General features: G+C 37.7%; 1 pseudogene; it reads right to left on the reverse strand.

The window, feature by feature from the left end:
* Window positions 1–13,796: 13,796 nt before the first annotated feature.
* On the reverse strand, window positions 13,797–15,328 carry LOC110211102 (SWI/SNF-related matrix-associated actin-dependent regulator of chromatin subfamily D member 1-like; annotated as a pseudogene).
* Window positions 15,329–20,417: the final 5,089 nt, after the last annotated feature.

A 20,417-nucleotide genomic window follows, 5' to 3' on the forward strand; every position in this document is an offset into this window, starting at 1 on the left:
AAGGTCTAAATGAACTTAGGGACCATGTCTACAACTACATAGTCAAATAAACTATTAGATAGTTCCAATTTGTGGTGAACAGCTCTAAATAGAAAAAAATGCCCCAAATATTGTAGAAGGAATGCACCAAATTCTTTATGGATGTCCTTCTCCTATGAAAAAGTGGAAAATACAATGATCACTGTAGGAGAAAATCCCAATTGAATCTGGATGGTAGAGAGATAAAGAGGAGGCATCCTGAAAGAGAGTACATAGACTATATCTCTTTAGCAGACTGAAACTTTTAACAAAATTTAACTATTTATAAATATATATAATATACTTATGATAGTAAATGATAAAAATAGATTAATATACAATATTTATATATATTTATGACTTACTACTTTTTTTAGCTTTCTTTACATATGTATATCATCTGTGATTTTCTGCAATATGCTGCAAATCTCAAAAAATTCTTTTTTAATTATCAATGGCCAATCCATGAATAACCAGAAAAGAAAATGTAAAAGACATGAAAGTTGAGGGACGACCATCTTTACTATGTTTCAGGCACTGTGCTAAGCCCTAGGGATACAAATACTAGAGACAGCTAGTCTATGTCTTAAGTGAACTTATATTCAAATTGGGGAGAGACTGAATAAAGGAGAATCATTAGTAGGGAAAGGTGGAGCACAGAGATAGTGAATGAAACCATAGGACAACTGACCCTTTGAAGAAATGACAGTTGCTTTGATTTGATTACTGTTCCCAAAACAAAAGTAGAAAATAGGAAAGGGATGAAATGTGTCTAAAAGATGGTGTCCCAAAAGACCTAGTGTGGTTTTAATCTCTAATAGCTTAGTTTTAAGCTTTAATAACTTAAAATTGCACTAAGGCTTTTGGGACACCTTAAATAGTGACCTCTCACTAATCAGTTTGCTCCAGGACAGGAAAGGGTTGGGAGAAAGCAATAGTGGTAGGAATCAAATCCTTGGATTTGAGATCCTAATTTTTGTTATTTATTACATTAATGATAGCTTTCATAGGCAATTATCACTTACTCAACTTTTTAATGAATCATTATCTTCTCATTCACCTGAAATTCTTTCTCAAAGTTATGTTAAGAAGTTATGTTCAGTTGGGTTGTGGGACCAAGCAGAAGAAGTGAGCTCTTGCCAATCAGCAAGGGCCAAGGGTGGGAGCTAGAGCAAATATGCATGGAAGGGGTGGCAGCACTGAGCAGCATGGTAGGAAGATCATGTCAGTTGACTGGTCAGTTCCCTTTTGCTTGAGTGCTGGATTTCATTTCATATACACAGATCTCACTGTTCTCTTTCATTCCCACCAGTTTAATGCTTTGGATTTGACCATCATTATCCTGACTTCTTCTCCATCCTACACCCCTCCCCCCCACACACACACACTGGAAAATCTCACCATCAGGAAACTAATCATCAAAGAGATTGCATCAGTACTCACACCTCATTAGTACCATCAGTAGCCTCAGCCCCTTCTGAATGGAGGGCTGGAGGGCAGAGGAAGTGACTCCTCTCAATGTCCCTATTCAAGGAGGGCTAAGAAGCCTAGATAACTCTGCATTTCCCACCAGTTGAACTACTTGGGTTGTAGTCCATCATTATCCCATTCCCACACTGGAGACCTCCACTCTCCTCCCACTGTTCAGCTTCCTTTTGTGTATTGTCTTCTCCCATTAGGTCACAAGCTCCTTGAGGACAAGGGCTACCTTTTATTTTCTTATTTGTCTTCCTAGAACTAAGTACAATGCCTGGTATGTAGTAGGAGTTTAATAAATGTATATTGTATTGTATTATGTTGTGTTTTTAATTCTGTAATTTTAAGAATAGATATTACTCCAAGGAAACATTCAACAGTTAGAGCTATTAAAGAGCACACTTCAATGACTGTTAGAGATACTAGAGGAGCTATTGGTAAGGAAGAGTCAAACATTGCAATGATCATTTAGGCCCTCAAAGAAACAATAGGTTGCACCAAAGAAAAATAAAAATGAAAAAACAACATCAAGGTTTGACAAACTGTTGCTATGAAATAGGCTAATTAACCAGCAGAAAGGCTCCGAAGAACCTAAAAGCTGACAGGGTTATTATTGATTACTTACAGTGCTTCAGAGAAAAAAATATTTGTCATGGCAAAATAATACAAAAACTATGTTATTGAAAATTAGAAAAGGATGATGATGAAACATTACTTTTTTATTGAAAGTTATGCTAAAACTGTTGTTAAAAGAAGTCCAGGTAAGTCTATAAAACCTGAGCATCTACATCAGATTTTAAACAGCCACTCAAAAATATTTGTTTTTTTCTGTTTCTATTATATGTAGGAGTCTTTCCCCCCATTAAGAAAATTTTGAATTCTGATGAATATATCAATATGCTTAGAAAAACAAAACTGTTCTAGAATTTTACAAATTTCTAAATGGAGATGGCATCCTACAATATGACACTGCACAATGACATGTATAAGAAAAGTTAAGAAATTTATTCAAGCAATAGAGATAAAAATGTTTCACTGAGCTAGGAACTCACCTGGTTTAACCTCCAATGAAAATCTGTGGGCTTTAATCAAGGGTAAACTTGGGAAGATAGACACTTGATAATGATTACATCAAAGGTACACTAGTAATCCAGTGTGATATGTGGTTTTAAGAAGAATTTTAAAATGAGTTGAAATCTGATTAGCTCAATGCCAAATTGTAAAAAATTTTAAAAAACCCGAGTAATTGCCATAAAAGCAGGATACTTGGCATATTGAAAGGGTTTTTTTGTTTGTTTCTTCAATTACTTGTCTTACAAAATCAGTGCAATTAAAATTAAAAGAAAAACAGTCCTTCCAGAAAATTCCAATTCATGTTGGATTGCTTCAATTAGTTGGAATCCTGGAAATCTAAATGAAGGAATATCATTAGTACCACAGAAATTCAAGGCCTTTCAGCTACATAGAACCAAATCTACCATGAAATCTCTAATGTCTATAGGATCATTGCATGTAGTTAGAATTTCTAAATATAGCTGAGGAAACAATTATCACAAAGAGCCTAGAAATTCAAGTTTAAAAAAAAAAAGGACTGCTCAAATACATTGCAATAAGTCTACCCAGAAAGCTCCAATTTGTGTTATATTACTCTAAGCAAGAATACTATAGAATGCTCTATATTTAACTTGAGGAACTAGATATCTCAACAGGAAAAATGTTGGCAAATGTTTAACATCCAGCCTCTTAGGAAAAAAAAATACGCAAGACCCTCTTTTAAATTTAATCTGCATTATTAACATTTCCTCCCTCAATTTCTTAAATCTAGACTATCAACAAAACAGTAAGACGAGGACAGATTTATAGTATTTGCCTATTTCTAAGATGTAAATGCTCACACTGAAATTTTAAATTTTAAATTTAATTGACTCATGAGCCAGTACAAGCTGACTCTAATGTACTAATGTATCTAAGTAAAAAACAACAAAAAAACCACAATTATATGCTGATTTGACAAGTTACCCAGACAGCTCAAATTCATTCTGAATTGACACAAATAACTAGCATACTTGAAATCTACTCAGGGGGGAGATAAAATATTACCTTCGAGCTAAATCCACTAAAACTCCTTTGACAGAGGTTATACTCTCAGACTCCCCAAGAATTCCACCATCATGAGGTATTGACATGTACAGCACCCTCTCCCTCCCCACCATCCTTAGGAGGCTCCAAACTCAGTTATCCATGAAACTTGGTAACAAGCACAAATTTACCTTCATAATGTCTTTACATGAAATACAGGTTCAAGTATGTACATTGAGATCCAGGATCAGTCCTAGGCTTCCTTTTGCAACTATTCAGGCTAAATATACAAAGCAGTCCTAGTGAACAACCAGAGTTATAACTACATAGCATAGAGAACAAGGGATAGGAATTAGACCCGTGGTTTCATTGCCATAGAGAAATCCTGAGTAGAGAACTCCATCTACCAGTTCAGGTCATCAAATTTTAGTCTTAGAAGTTTCCAAGAGCACTGAAAGTTTAAGTAATTTGCCCCAGGTCACACAACCAGTGCAGAGACAAGACTTAAACCCAGGTCTTCCCAGATTATAGGCCCATTCCGTATCTATTATGCCATGATTCCTGTCTTAAAAGGCTGATATAAATCCATTGTACCTTGATGTTTTGGTCATGCTCAATGGCAAGATTTTCCATTTGTTAATTTTAAATTATCATAATAAAATTTGACATAACATATTAAAGTATACATTTATCGTTTAGTGGAATCATGAGAGTAGAAAGAACAAATGCTATTGATGTATATAAATTAATTTCACAAAAAAGTGAATGTTTTCTTTGTCAGGTTTTAATGACTTGCTGTTGGTTTAGAAAATGATACAATTAACACCAAACTTTAAATCCAATGTTTCTGGGTCTTCCCTTATTGATTGATGCCCTTGGCTTCTCAGAAGTGAATTTTAAATGAAATTTATAGAAATGAACATTGGTAGAGCATAGGGGAATTGTGTCATATTATATATCTATTTACATGAAACCGATGTTTGTGTTGGCAAAGTTCCACCAAGGTCAAATGTCCTTGGTTCCACAACTATTTCAGTGAGATGAGTCATTCCACAAGTGAAAAATGCTTACTGAGAATCCTTTTGTGTAGAGCACTCTGCTAGGCACTATGGAGGGACACACACACAAAAAATAGAGAACATCAGATTGTGCTATCAAAAAATGAATTACTTAGGAAGGCAGGAATATTTATAATGTAACAGAAAAAAACAGAGCAAAATACTGGAAGCTTTGTAACCAGTCCCCAGACATCAAGTCTATGAAATGTATAAGTTGGAAGCACCAAAGCTAAGGGATGAGAATAATTCAATTTAATATTTTAAGTGTCTACCATGTGCAAGGCATTATACTAGACAGAAATAAAATTATTTCTTCCTATATAAGGAGTTTATAGTTTACTAGGAGGGTATAGTATTTACACAAGTACATATATTTTATATATAAAATAATTTTAAGAAGAGAGTGATAGCAAATGGGAGTGAGGAGATGCAAAAATACCTGAGCTGTGGTTCAAAGGAAGCTAAAGATTCTAAAAGGCAGAGGTGAGGAAGGAGTGCATTTCCAGTTACAGGGCATAACCTATGCAAAGGCACAGGGGTGGCAAGTTTGGCTGGATCAGGAAGTGGAACAATAAGAAATAAAGCAGTGAGAATAGGCAAGAACAAGTTTGTGAAGGAATTTCAATGCCAACCTGATAAATATGCTAAAAGCAATGGAGACCCAAGGTCAATTTTTGAGTAGTAGGGTGACATGGTCAAGTCTATTTTAGTAATATCAATTTAGTGACACTGTGGAAGATGTTTTGGAGAGAGAAAAGACTTGAGGAAGAGAGACCAATTCAGATACTGTTGTCTAATATAAGACAGAGGTACTGAGAACCTGAACTAAGAGGTCATGTGAATAGAGCAAAGCAGACCAATTTGAAAAGTATTGTGTTGGTAGGCTTGTCAAGACTGAGCAGCAGATGGGATGTGAGAAATGAAAAAGGGAGAAGACCATAGTATCATAGATCTAGAATGGAAAGGCTAGTCAGAGGCCATCTAGTTCAATTTCATCATTTTAGTGACTTGCTTAATGTCACAAAATAATATTTGAGGTGGAGTTTGAAACCAGCTCCTTTGACTACAAAGTCAGTACTCTTTCTACCAGGGCACACTGACTCCCATCAGAGTCAAAGATGACTTGAATTATGATGGTCTCTAGTACAGACATGCAGAAGTTGAGATGAACAAATTAAAAAATTATCTATTTGCAGGTTTCCAAAAATAAGAAATTTTTAAAAAGTGATTTGAGATTTTATGTCTTTTTTTAGGCAATTGGGGTTAAGTAACTTGCCCAGGGTCACACAACTAATAAGTGTCAAGTGTTTGGTCTGAGGCCAGATTTGAACTCAGGTCCTGCTGACTTCAGGGCCAGTGCTCTATCCACTGTGCCACCTAGCTGCCCCAAGATTTCATTCATTTTAATCAAGAATTATCAAATAGATGCAGCATGAGTGTGGAACTCACTATCCAAGGACATATTTAAGTCTGGTGCAAGTTCAATCATAACTTCATTAGGAAGAGGTATAGCATAGGCTAAGTTATGAAATTGTCTATTATTTTTTCTTTAGATTTAATGAAATGTAAATAGATAAATGATAAATACATGCATTTAAAATAATAGATGCTTCTTAACAACTCCCTCTCCCAATAACTTCCCCTACAAAGTACATCCCCAAAGTCAGTTAAGCAATGTCACTTAATAATAGGATTATGAGTCAGTGCAAAGAACTTTTCACTTTTGTAGCTTATAAGTTATTGACAGAAAGGATGTACTCCTAAATTTTGGAAGTATAGTGCCAACTGTATTTTCATCATAGTCATTAAATTTTGGGTCTGCTTTCTTTACTCTGCATACCTTCATGCAAGAATTTTCATTTTTCTTTTAATTTTGTCACATTCACTGTTCCTTATGCTTTGGTAATATTTCTTTACTTTCTTATACTATAATTTATTCAGCATTTCTTCAATCACTGAACACAATTTTATTTCTAGAGTTCATTGGCAATGATGCTATAAATATTTTTGTACATAGGGACATTTCCTTGTCAATAATCTCCTGGGAGGTATAATTCAAATCTCTAGATGAAACTGTGTAAACAGTATCCTAACTTTTTTATATAATTTCAAATTTTTTCCAGAATGACTGAACTAATTCACAATTCCACCAGCAGTAAAATGATGTGTCTATATTACCAACATCTCTATGGCATTGTATTCTTCTATTGTTTCCCATATTTACTAATTTGACAAATGTGAGGTGATATCTCAGCTATTTAATCTGCATTCCTTTAATTATCAATGGTTATGAACAATTCTTCAAATGGTTATTTTTATACTGGATTTATTCTTTTGAAAACTCTTTGTTCATATCCTTTGACCTATTTCTACTTGGAAATGGCATTTAATCTTACAAATTTGTGTCAATTCCCCATAGATATTGGTATGGTAGGGTCTTCCCCTCCCAAAATTCCTATCTTTTTGCCCCCTTAAATCTAATTGCATTGATTGTATACGTACAATATCTCTCAATCACATCTTGTACACACGGGTATTTTCTTGTCAATAACTTTCTTGGGACATAATTTCAGCAATTTGATTTTTGGATCAAACAGTATAAACAATTTCATAGCTTTTCTTACATAATTTCAAATACATCTAAGTTATTTTTGTTTTGTTTGCTGTAGTTTTGATCATGAAGGGAAATGGTTGTGCTACTAACATCCAGAACTTGAGGTTCCCATTTTTATCATTTACTATTTTGACAATTTTTACTTTAAATTAAATTTAACAATTTACTATTTTAACTATTTTACAGGGATTTTTCACTTTCCCCTACTGCTCATGTTCAGTACCATTGTTTTTTCAGTCACCTGGAATTCCTCTCAGAGTAATTTTAGACTTTTCCCTAATGGGTCTTCCTGCCTTTAGTCTTCCTTCTCTCCAATTCACAATAGAGATGGCATGATATAGTAGTAGAAAGGATGCTGTATTTGGAGTCAAAAGACTTAGCTTTATATCCCAACTCTGCCATTTATTATCTTTGTGACCTGGATTACTCATTTTGCTTCCTTGGTCCTTGATTTCTTCATTTCTTAAATGAGATGAACTCAAAGGACCCTTCCAGTTCTGAATCTATGATTATGTGATCTGCTGATAATTTCAAACTGGATGTCCCAGAGATCTCAAATTCAATATATCCAATGTATCCAAAGCATTTTCTTCACCCCGTCTCCCACACCAAACCTACCCTTTTCTAAAACAACACCACCATTCTTTCACCCTCCCAGATTTATAACCTTAATCTTATCTACAACTCCTCAATCCTCCTCACTCTACATATTTAATTAGTTGCCAAAACTTGCATTTCTACTTCACAATACCTCTCACATCCAAACCATTCCCTCTGTACAGGAGCTACCACCTTAGTTCAGGACCTCATCACCTTTCACCAAAATTATTGCAACAGCCTCCTCATTGGTCTCCTTTGCCTCAAGTCTTTCCCCACTTTGGTTCATCCTCCAAACTACTACCACAGTAATTTTCCTTAAGTGAGGCTCTAACTATGTCACTGCCCTACTCAGCAAACACCAATGGCTACCTGTTTCTTCTAGAATCAAATATAAACTTCTCCATTTAGATTTTCTCATCCTTGACAAATTGGCTGTCCCTTCCTTCTTTCTTCTCCCCCCTCTCCCTCCTTCCCTTCCTTCTTCCATTCATTCCTTTCCCCCTCTTTCCTTTCCTTGTTACCTCTTTCTTTTCCTCCCTTCCTGCCCCTGTCTCTCCTTTCCTTCCTTCTTCTGCATATTCCTCTCTTTCTTTTTTCTTCTTTCTTTCTGTCCTCCCTCCCTTTCTTCTTCTCTTCCTTTGTTCCTTTATTCCTTCCCTCTTTTTTCCCTTCTTCAGTTTCTCCCTCCTTCCCTTACTTCATCTCTACCTTCTTCCCATCAGCTCTTCTTTCCTCCTTCCCTCCCTTTTTTCTTTTCTCCCTTTCTTCTTTCTTTTCTTTCTTCCATATTTACTAAAAGTCCACTACATGCAAGACACTCAGGTTCATGGAATACAAAGATGAAAAATGCCTACAACCAATTAATAAGCATTTATTAAGTGCCTTCCATGTTCCAAGTGGTGGGCACATGACAATAAAGATGAAGCTTCCCCTACCTTCAAGAAGCTCATGTTCAATTGGATAAGACAACAACTTGTACATAAGTAGGTGTACATGGAATATACACATAACACACATATGTGTATGTGTTTATAAGGCAACATGGAGAGGGAGAATGGTAGAAGCCAGATACTAGAAAATCGGTACAGTCATATAGAAGGTAGTGTTTGAGCTGAGTCTAGAAAGCAACAAAGGATCCCAAAAGGTAGAGGTAAGAAGAGAGAGAACCATGTGCATGGGATGTAGCCATGCCAAAGCAAAGGCAGGAACTGTTGTGCTATGCAAGGAACAGCAATAAAATCAGTTGAGATTGAAGGATAGTAATGTATAAGTCTGGAGAGGTAGATTGATGTCTGGTTTTGAAGGCCTTCAAGTGCCAAAGAGAAGAGCTATATTTTATCCTAAAGGCAATTGGGAGCCATTGGATATTTTTGAGTAGAGGAGAGGTAGGACAGACCTGTACTTTAGGGAAATCATCTTAGCAGCTTTATAAAGAATAGATTAGAGAGGTGAAAGATTTGGAGTAGAGAGTCCAATTAGGAGGTTATTGCAATAGTAAAGGTAAGAGATGGTGAGGTCCAGAACTAGGGTGGTAGCCACGTGGGTAGAGAAAATGAGGACAGAAGTGAGAGATCAGGGAACAATGAATTTTCTTTTCAAACATTACCTAGTCAATAACACTGCCTGACATCAAAATTTTCTAGTAAAGTATTTATTCTTCTATGGAAATTCTCTGACTGTTTAATAGTTTAAAAGTAGTCAAGGGCAATGAGTATGTAGCTCCATACCTTCCATGCTGCAAATGAAACAGAGCCTAGGAAGTAACCACTGATTTGTACTGTTATAGGGCTTGTTACTGAGGAAGAGGATTGTTTTTGTTTATATGCTTTGTCTTCAGAGATGGCTTAAACCTTAAATAAATCCTGGAGTGGGAAAACGTTTCTGGGTTCCTAGCAATGTTCCTGCTGTTTTAAAATTGACCAGTCCCTAAGGCCTACCCTTGCCAAGAAGACTTTGTGTAACCAATAGGATTGTAGGATTAAGACAAGGAAGGAACTATAGAGATAAATTTAGTTCAAGTGCTTCATTTCGTAGATGAGAAAACTGAGGCCCAGAGAACTTAAGTGATTTGTGTAATATTTTAGGTTTGACCATGATCTGATTCTTGATTTAACAGAAAATAGAGACATACAATCAGTTCAGAATAAATAGCTACAAAAGCCTAGAGCCTGGCACAGTCAACCAGGAATCAAAAGTTGAGATGACATTGAATCAATTTCCATAAGAATTCAGGTTAATTGATAGCTAGCAGGCATTTTAAAATTTTCCAATGTATTGGCTAGTTGAGATTCAACCAGCTATCTTGATCAGCCTCAAATAAATCTTTTGGAGAACCTCTGGGAAAGTCCTGGTATATTACCAAGGATATTAACTTTTTGCTCTGTCTTTTTTTTAAGTAACTAATTTTAATCATAAATGTGTATAACCTAGGCAAGCAAATCATCGTTCTTGGTCCATTCTGATAGCCTAAAATAGATCATTTACTCAAAGACTGACTCATTTCCTTTCCTCTCCCTTCTCATGAGACATCTAAATTTTTGTTATCATCACATAACTATAAAAATTAGCATTTGTGACCTAGTAATGGAAACTTTTAAAAAAAGAATTTCTACTTACTTTCATTACAGGATCATTACCTCTGTAAAGCTTTTGTTCACAAAATCTGTTTTCTCTTACATCTTCAAATGACAAATCAGAATTTCATTTTCACATCTCTTTGTCTTTTATAATCTAAATATGGAAACCTGGATGCTGTTGCTATTGATATTTGCTCACTCCCCACTTTTGCCGTTAAAAGAGGGTTTGTATTTTCTATACTAAGTGTACCCATCATTCTGTTTCAGTATACAAGACAGATTTGTGTTGAACCTTCCATTAACCCAGTGTTAGGAAATACAGTAAGATATGTTGCTCATGGTGATTCCAATGCCCTATGAGTATGATCTGCATTGTCTAATACTATCATATTATGTTATGACTACAGAAATAATTTTTAGCATTTGCCACTTATGATCATTATGACCCATCTCCTCAAAATAGCTTTAGAATAATGGAACTGAATGAACATCCTAATTAATAGCTTTTAATCACCAGTTGCCTTGAGGGAAAACTCAAAAGACTCAAAGACCAGCACATGAAGCAGGTCTAAGAAGAAAGTGATCAACGTGGCCTCAGATGGAGGCCAGGATTGTATTGAAGCAGGAGAGAGCAGAAGGAAATAAGACACCTAAGGATAATCAATATATCATATGAGTGAATTCTCACTGAGCCTTATTCTTCAGACCACCAATATCTTTGTTTGTACCCTAATGTAGCCATACTGCCTAGATTGCCTGAGTCATATCACAGGGGATAAGCCTTGGGAAACCCAGTTCCCAAGAGAATGAATGCATTGTGACTGTCTGTAAAGAGAAAAGATTAAGGATGGGAAGAGCATAGAAATCTATCTTTGGTACTAGCAAAGGACTTATACCACTGAAGGAGTCCTTTTTTCTTCTTAATTTTAATTTTTTTTGTTATTCTGAACTTGACAAATATCAACAAACATGATCATTTCCATATACAAAGAACAGAGAAAAAGAGGGTTAAGAGGGCTATAAAGCAGACCACAAATATCTATTATGTTTTCTTAGACTATGCAATAAATTCAAAATGTTAATTCCAAAGATGTCCAGTTTGTCTGTGTAATCCTTCTGAACTTCCTTTGGTTCTCCTGTGTGTATTTTAAAAATGTTCCTTTCATGCTCTTTTCTTTCTTTCAGTTTTTCTTTTTTGGTGAGGCAATTGGGGTTAAGTGACTTGTCCAGAGTCACACAGCTAGTTCTTTTCATTTTTTTTTAAAGCATCATTATCATTAATCCTTTTTAGCATCATTATCATTAATTAGGCAGTTAGGTGGTACAATAGATACAGTGCTGGGCCTGTAGTCAGGAAGGCTTGAGTTTAAATCTAGTCTCAGATAGATACTTACTAGCTGTAGGCACAAGAGACTTAACCTCTCAGCCTCAGTTTCCTCATCAATAAATTGGGACTAATAATAGCATCTATTTCATAGAGCTGTTTTGAGGATCAAAAGAGATAATAAATGTGAAGCATTTTGCAAATCTTAATGCACTACATAAATGTGAGCTATTATTATTGTTATTATCTTTATCTTGTGATAAACAGAGAATTTGATCCTATACAAATTACCAGTCTTGTAGGCAAGAATGGAGTTGCATTTAATTTGGTGACTTTTTTGGGTCTTGTGACCAATGAGCCAATGATAATATTAAATGGTACCCACTGTCTTTTCTTTCTCCTTTCACATGTTACTGTTGCTAACTCTTCTTCCAGATCCCACTAATGAATCTTTTTTTTTCAGAAGATGCTTTTATTAAAACTGGGTGACATCTATAAGGGGACAGCACAAAAAAAATTTTGGCCCATGAAAAAACATAATATTCAGTTAATAAAAAGTTATCTGCAACAGGGACACTGCCTAAGTGGTGGGAGGAAGGCAGGTGTCTGAGCTTCCTTCACACAGCAGTGGGGCCAGGGCTCAGCTGCCCTCCCCCAACAGAGGTTTGTGAGGTGTCATTGTAGGGAAGCCTTTCAGAGGGACAGTGGGAAGATTCCGCTGCCACGTGATGTGGAGCAGGCACGGAGGAGGGTATACTCCCAGGAGCCTGAGGAGGGGTGGGGAGGCAGGAGTCTGTCAGTTCTGTGGGGTTTTGGAGCTGATGCCAAACCCAATGCCCCTTCTGCACCTGGCTCTCTCCCACCCTGCTGTGTTGAGTCTGTGAGCCTGAGATATGCTAACTTAAGGGGAAAATTCAACCTGGAAAAGGAATATGGAGCTTTCCGGGAAGGATGCAAAACCATCTCAGTTCTACTGGGCCAGACCCCCCTGGCCCTGCTGCTTACCTGAGGGGCTGAAGGATTTCAGTTGGGATTAGGGGTAGAGAGAGTCACAAACCCAACAAAGAGCCACGATCCAGCCCTCAGCTCTCCTTATTCCCCAATGCCCCATGACCCACTATGGGGTACTAACTAAAGGGGCAAGGAACAGGGAAACAGAGATGGCCCAGGGCTTTTATGCATTGGGTTTGAGGCATCTCTCTCTCTCTATTGGGGAAAAGGTGGAGTGGGAGGGGTGGTGGCCACATGTCCAAGCAATAGCTGGAAGGAAGGAATGCCTTTGCTGGCAGTGACAACACACAAGGGGATGGATGTGGGGAAAGGCAGGGCTCCCAGCCCAAATGCCTTGGCTTAGGAGGAATCCTAAGAAAAAGCAGCAGCTATAGGGAGTGTGCCAGGTGGGAGCAGCAGTCAGAGAACAAACTCTAATACTGATGTGAACCCCCCATGTAGGGGACTCAGGGAAGAGCTAAGCCAGCAAGGCCATCCTAGAGGAACATGGCCTAGGGGTTCAACTAAGTCAAGTGGTCTTAAAGTTACCCTTGGGTCCCAGAACATCCCATTAAGAGTTTGTACCAAACTGATGAAAGAAAATGGGATTCTATATAGGGACAACCGAAACCAACTAACTTACAGAATGCCCCCTGGTCCAGACCTGGGGAAAGGGACTATGGCCCTCGATCCTGGGCCTCTTAAGGGCAACATGAGTTTAGTTGTTTCCCTTGAAGATCACTTAGCCTTAGGCCAATTCCTTCAGAGCATTGATTATCACTATAAATTCTCTCACTAATACTAACTAGAGGTCCTATGTCAACCAGGAAAAGGGAGAGGCACATGGGAGTTTTGTGAGGCAAAAGGCAGTTGGAGAGACTGGGGAGGAGAATATTTGTCTCTTGAGACAGAAATGTGGGACCCTCTTCGTCTTGGTGTCATCCTTCAACCACCAACTTCCCCTGGAGGACCCCCAAGCAAGACTAGGGCAGGTGCTATGGGGAGGCACAAGAGCCTATACGAAGAATTGGTGTGGCCAGGCTGAGGATGGAGGAGGGACCTTATGTATTTTGGATGCCCAGGGCCTGCTCCAGTTCCTGCAGTCTCTGTTGCACCTTGGAGTAGAAGTATGTGCACATGGCCTCCTGAGCCCATGGCTGGAAGTAGAACTCAGCTGGGGGCTCCTCCTCTGGGTTACTCACTACATCAGTCATGGTCTTCAGATCTCAGCATGGGACTGAAGCCAGTCATTGATGAAGACCCTGGGGGTCTCTTGCAAAACACAGCATGAACTCTCTCTGGGTTTTCAGCTGGTTGATGGTCTCTATTGTCTCATGGATCTTGTTGTCTAGAGCAGCATTTTCCTGCTGGCTTGCAGTAGATAGCAGGAAGGAGTTCATCTGGGTCTTAAGGGTATCATCTACTTCCACATCAATGTCATAACAGGCAACTTTCTTCTGATCATTGGGATCAACACTGATGACGTGATTAATGATGATGGGCTCTGGTGGCATGAGCAAGGCATGGAGCCGCTGGGGGATCTCTGAGAACTTCATCCGTTGCGACTCGAATATCTGCTGGAGGTATTTATCACAGATAGCGAACTCCCGTTCATGGGGGTCCTGAAGCTTATGAGTCTTGATGTATTGCTACAGTGCTTGGATGATCACTGGACGTGTCTGTGTGTGGATACCCAGAAGCCGGGCCAGGCGGGGGTCCAATTTAAACTGAGGAGGCTGGTAATCTAGCATCAGCAAAACAGTGCAACGAACATTTACATCTCCTGGTTACATCTCCTGGCCGCTTCACCTGGAAGCCATCTGTCTCCTGGGTGGTAGCAGTCCTGTGCCATTCCACCAGGTGGTCATCTGGCCCGTATAAATCTTTGTCCAGCTCAATCACCAAAGACTTAAAGGAGGAGAATTTACGCTTCTGCTTGGTAGCTGAATCCTCGAGGAGCCGTCCTTCTATCCGAAGCTCCCAGGAAGCCACAGTTCCTCCCCCATCTTCAGCATCTGATTTAGCTGGATTGAAAGTATTCGAAATGAAAATACGAAGTTTCCCTTTTTGCTTGATAGGTCGTTTCAAGGCCTCCTGAATATCTAGTCTTTTTCTCATGATGGTCTGATCCAGTTTCCTTTCAAAAGCCAAGAGATCCATATAGGCCTGGGATTCTGGTACCAGCTCACGAATCCTTGGAGGTAGAATTTTATCAGCCATCTTCTTTTTCTTTGCGTTGTGATTTCGACTCTGGACCGCCTGCTGCTAAACCTGCTGGATCTGTTGAGGAGCTGGTCTCTTTCAGGACTGATCTATTCCTGACTGGGCCAGACCAGGTCGAACTGAAGGGTTCCCCCCATAGCCAGGAGGTTCCATAGAAGGTTCCTTGAGGTGTCATACCGCTCCCTGGCAACGTGCCTGGACGTGGATAGGCTGCTCCGGGCATCGGGGAGCGTTAGAGCCCTTGGCCGGGGGCCGGGCTCATTCGCACTAGGGGCCCCGGAGTCCCACCCCGGCCCAGAGCGCCCGCCCCTGACGCAGCTCCAGCACCACCACTCGGAGCCACTGACTGGAAACCAGCCCAGGCCGCCATCTTCCCCCGGAGCCGCTAATGAATCAATTTTTTAAAAATTTTGTCATCCATCATGCTAATGGGCATTAACATCATTATTGTATCACCATCATCATTAGCATTTACACAGCACTTTAAGGTTCATAAAGCACTTTATAGATGTCATCACAATTGAGACTCACAGCAGTTCTGAGAGGTAGGCACCATTATTATACCCATTTTATGGAAGGTTAAGTGTCTTCCTCAAGATCAAACTTCTAGTATCAGAAGCAGGATTTAAACCTGGGTCCTTCTGCATTCAAGTCCAGTACTTTTTCAACTACAGCATGCTACTTTCTTCTCTTTTTCTCTAGTTCTAAGAAGTGCTGTCTGAATCAATAAGCTAATAATAAGTAACATAAATTCTCTGTACTGAATTCTCCAAAGGATTATATCTAGAAGTGAAACAGTACACAAACTGCTATGAAAAATGTGCTCCATACAGATAGTTTTTTCCTGATGTCATTAAGCTCTTGTGTGCAACATTTTTCCTGTTAATCCCAGAGAAGAGGCAATTCACTAGGAGACACCAGAACTGGTGATAAGGTAGTCAGCTGGGTCCAACTAGTAAGCTAGATTTGTAACGCTGATTTTTGTCTGCCCAAGAATTTATGCTCACACAGACTTCAGAATCTGCATGGCTTCTTTATATTTGATATTTTGGGAATCTGTGTGTCTCTTAGAAAAACCCAGGCTCCTTAAGGTCTTATTGGGCATATGGGCTTTTCTATCCTGCTTATAAATTTGTTTTCTTAGCCAGTAGTAGGTTTTTGTTTTTCAAAAAATAGGGACTAAAATTCATCAATTGACGAAATAAGAAGCATTTTTCAGCCCTTTCTATGTGTCTGGGACAGTTTTTTATATAGTACATGTTTAGTAGATAAAGTGAATAATCACATCTGTCATATTCCTGTACAGTAGGAGGACTATTTTAGGCAGAAGCTTTATTCTACTCTTTTTAGTAATCCCGAGAAATCCAAATTTTCCTCTTGTTCTGCCAAGTGATAGACAGTAATTCCTTTTTAGGGGAGAGATTCCTGTAGAATGTGAACATGTGACAGATGATGGAGATGTTAGGGATAGGGTTGGTAGTGCTGCTGAAGCTATGCTATCCAGACCCACTTTCTCCACTCTAATTCTGCAACCTTCTGAGAAACAAAACTTCAATTAATCAGTTCATTTATGTGTTAAACATATAACTAGCTAGAGAATGTAGCATATGTTTTGGCCACTAATAGAGAAAACCCTTGGTCCACCAGCCCAGAGGCCAAATACTGGGTTTAGACTTTCTCGAGAGCTGTTTTTCCCCCTCTGTTCATCACAGAGAGTTTAGATTACATGTGAAGACTGCTTCTTTTTCTCACCTCCCCAAGTACTCCTGGTCCGATTGGGTAACTAGCCCTTTCTTCTAGATTCCAGATCCAGAGGTATTGACCCAGAATATGTTTCTTTTTAATAATATTTGATTTTTTCCCATCACATGTAAAGACAATTTTTAACATTCATTTTTTTTAATTTTGAGTTACAAATTCTCTCCCTCTTTCCCCCTTTCCTTGTTAAGGGCAAGCAGTTTAATATAGGTTATACATGTGCAATCACAAAAAACATATTTCCGTATTAGTCATGTTATGAAAGAAAACATAGACAAGAAAAAAAAACACAAAAGAAATATAGTACAAAAACAGTTCACTTCGATTTGTACCCAGATTCCATCTGCCTTCTCTGGATGTGGATAGCATTTTTCAACATGAGTCCCCTGGAATTGTCTTGGATCATTGCATGGCTGAGAATAGCCAAGTGATTCACAGTTGATCATTGTACAATATTGCTGTTACTGTGCACAATGTTCTCCTGGCTCTGCTCACTTCACTTTGCATCTGTTCACGTAAGTCTTTCCAGGTTTTTCTGAAATCATCTTGCTTATCATTTCTTATAACACAATAGTAGAATTTTTTTTAGATTACTAAAATAGGAAAATCTCTCATCTCTGTTCTGAACACCTACTCTGCCTTAAGGAGATCATCTATTCTCCTCCAATGAAACTCACAGGACTTAAATGATTTACTTTTTTGTAGCTACATGATTTGTTAAAGTCTAGCAAAATAAGTTTAAAGAAGTTTCCAATAACAAAATGGTACCGAAACTGCTTCTTCTGATTGATTTCCCCCTGATCCTCCCCCTGCCCCCAACTACTTACCCTCTCTGTCCAGAAAATGGAGAGGAAGATCATAGGAAAGAGTTGAGGATTTGGAATTAACTGATATTGGCTCAGCAAATGTTCTTGTTATAACAGGGGGAAAAGCTGGAGTTTGGGACCACTTCCTACTGGTCTTCTAGAGGTGGGAAGTAATTTCACAATAATGGCAGCCTCATTCAGTTCAGCCTCCAATGAAGTAACTGCTGACTTCACACTGCTCCACATCCCCAGATAGCCAATATAGTCCTCCACAATCTGTCCCAGATCCTGCATTTTGCTGTGATCAACTTGGACTGAAGTAGCAACATTGGTTAGGGAACACAGCAAAAATGTCATTTTGTCTCACCAGGAGAAACTCAATCTCTTAGAAGCCTCTCTTTTTCTAGCTTTCCTAATTAAGGGAAAAGCCTAGCATGGCAGATCAAAAGGGTTCTCCTGCTCTTCCTCCAAGCCCCCAAAACAGCCCAGAGGGCAGTGGAAGCGTGTACATCTATAGAAAACTATACCTTGTTTCCTTTACACACAGCCCAGTCTGATTGATGGAGGCTATGATTTTAAGCCCCAATATTAACAAATACTTTTCTTATAGTAGACCAGGAGTTCTTAATCTTTTTTGTGTCAGTCTGACAGTCTGTCGAAGCCCATGGACCCCTTCTCAGAATGAGTTTTTTAAATGTATAAAATAAAATACATAGAATTGCAAAAGAAAACAATTATACCAAAATACAATTAGCAAAAATTTTTAAAGTTCCAAGTTCAGAGACCCACCGAAATCTATTTACAGACTCCCTGGAGGTCCTTAGACCTCTGTTCAAAAACTTCAAAAATAGACCAGAGTAAAATGTGTTTTAAAATGAAAACAATCTTGTTGTTAAACCATTGAATTACTTTTAATTAAAACAAATCATTCCATAGGTTTGATGTTACAATGAACTTATAGCTGCGATTCTGAGGGACGTAATTAAATTATGGCTGAAATCATAGCTTTCTACCATAGCAATTGTTTTCTTTGTGGTTTTATGGAGTTTGGGAAATGTATAGTTTTACGATATTGTTAGCAAATAAAAGGATCTAATAAAATTTGATCGGTGTGCATACTCTGTAGTAAACTACTTTTTTAATGTATCATTTTCCCCTAAAGTAGGCCCACAAAATTTATTCTGATAGGGAAGGAAAGTATAGGGAATGGCTAAACTAATATATCTTGGAAACAAATGGTGACATTTTAATCACTGATATAGCATAAATTTTAGTTATTGAGTCAAACCCAAGACTATTAAATTTCACTTTTTGAAAACTAAAAGTCTAAATATTTACTCTTTTAAATATAAACAATATAACAGCAATCTGTTCTTTCAGAAAAAAAATTCATTTTAAGTTACATATGATTTTTATGTTTATTTTTGCATCCTGCTAAGATGGTGAGTATCCAAAATCACCACCTTCTGGATTGACATCCACATGTCACAGAACCTTGGTTTCAGAAGATGTGCCACTAATGTTCATTGACAGTGAAAAGTATTGTCCCTTTCATACATGAATAGTTTGGTCACTGAAAGGGACAGAAAAAGAACTTTTGTGTAAAAAAATTATGGTATATATGTGTGCAGCATTTCCCTCTTTTTTCTCTTTAGCATATAGGAAAATTCATCAACAGATAGGTAGGAGTTACATACAGTTTAATAAACTGAGGAGTGATTCCTTCAAAATTTTTTCCAGAACAGTTGAACTGACTCTCAGCTCCATTATCAGTGGATTGTTGTACCTGTTCTCCCACGTTTCTTTCAACAGCTGTCATTTTTGTAATCTTTGGCAATCTGATGGATATAAGATGGAATTCATAGTTGTTTTGATTTGCACTCCTATTAGGGATTTATGGTGTTTTTCACATGTTTATTGATAGTTTCTATTTTTTCTTTTGAAACTGCCTGTTCATATTGAGCTTGTGTGTGTGTGTGTGTGTGTGTGTGTGTGTGTGTGTGTGTGTGTATCATTTCCTCATATATCTTGGTTTTCAGTCCTTTCTCAGGTATATTTGCTACAAAGATTTCCCCCTAAATGTTTCCCTCCTAAATCTAAATAGATTTGTTTGTGCAGGCACCTTGCAAATTTTACATTACTGAAATTGCCCATTTCCTCTTCTTTCATCATTTTTTTGGGGTCAAGATCCCTCCTGCTATCCATAGCTATGAAAGGTATCTTCTTTATTTCTCAATTTATTTAAATTGTTTATGAGACCTTTTATTTCTAGGTCACACATCTCTTTGGAGCTTAATGATGTGGTTACAATGGATATCATCTTTTATCTCTGATCTAATTAGAAAGGTTTCTAGTGCTTCTTCATTATAGATAATGCTAGCTCTTGGTTTTAGTTAGATACTATTTACCATACTAGGGAAAGTTCCATTTATTCCTCTTTTTAATGTTTTTTACATAAATAGTTATTGTGTTTTGTCAAATACTTTTCCTGTATCTATTGATATAATTATGGGAATTTTATTGCTTTGTAATTAACCTAGTTTATTATGTTTACTGTTTTCCAATATTGAAGCAACCCTTCCTCCCTAGTATAAATCCAACCTGGGTATAGTGTATAGTCTTTTAAATATATTGCTCTAACCTTTTTGAAAACATTTTATCCACTATTTTTATATTAATATTCCGTAAAGTAGTTCTTAGAGTAGTTAATATTCAGTCTGTAGGGTTTTTTCCCATCTCTTTTATCTCTGTCATTGATATCTGATTTAGATATCAGGACCATATTCATCTTATAAAAAGAATTGGTAGGATCCCCTTTCCTCCATTTTTGAATATTGGAATTTATTGTTGCTTGAATATTTGATAGAATTTTCTTATAACTGTATCTGGTCCTGA

Source organism: Phascolarctos cinereus, unplaced genomic scaffold, assembly GCF_003287225.1.
Source record: "Phascolarctos cinereus isolate Bilbo 61053 unplaced genomic scaffold, phaCin_HiC Scaffold_1;HRSCAF=81, whole genome shotgun sequence".
Classification (NCBI taxonomy): Eukaryota; Metazoa; Chordata; class Mammalia; order Diprotodontia; family Phascolarctidae; genus Phascolarctos; species Phascolarctos cinereus.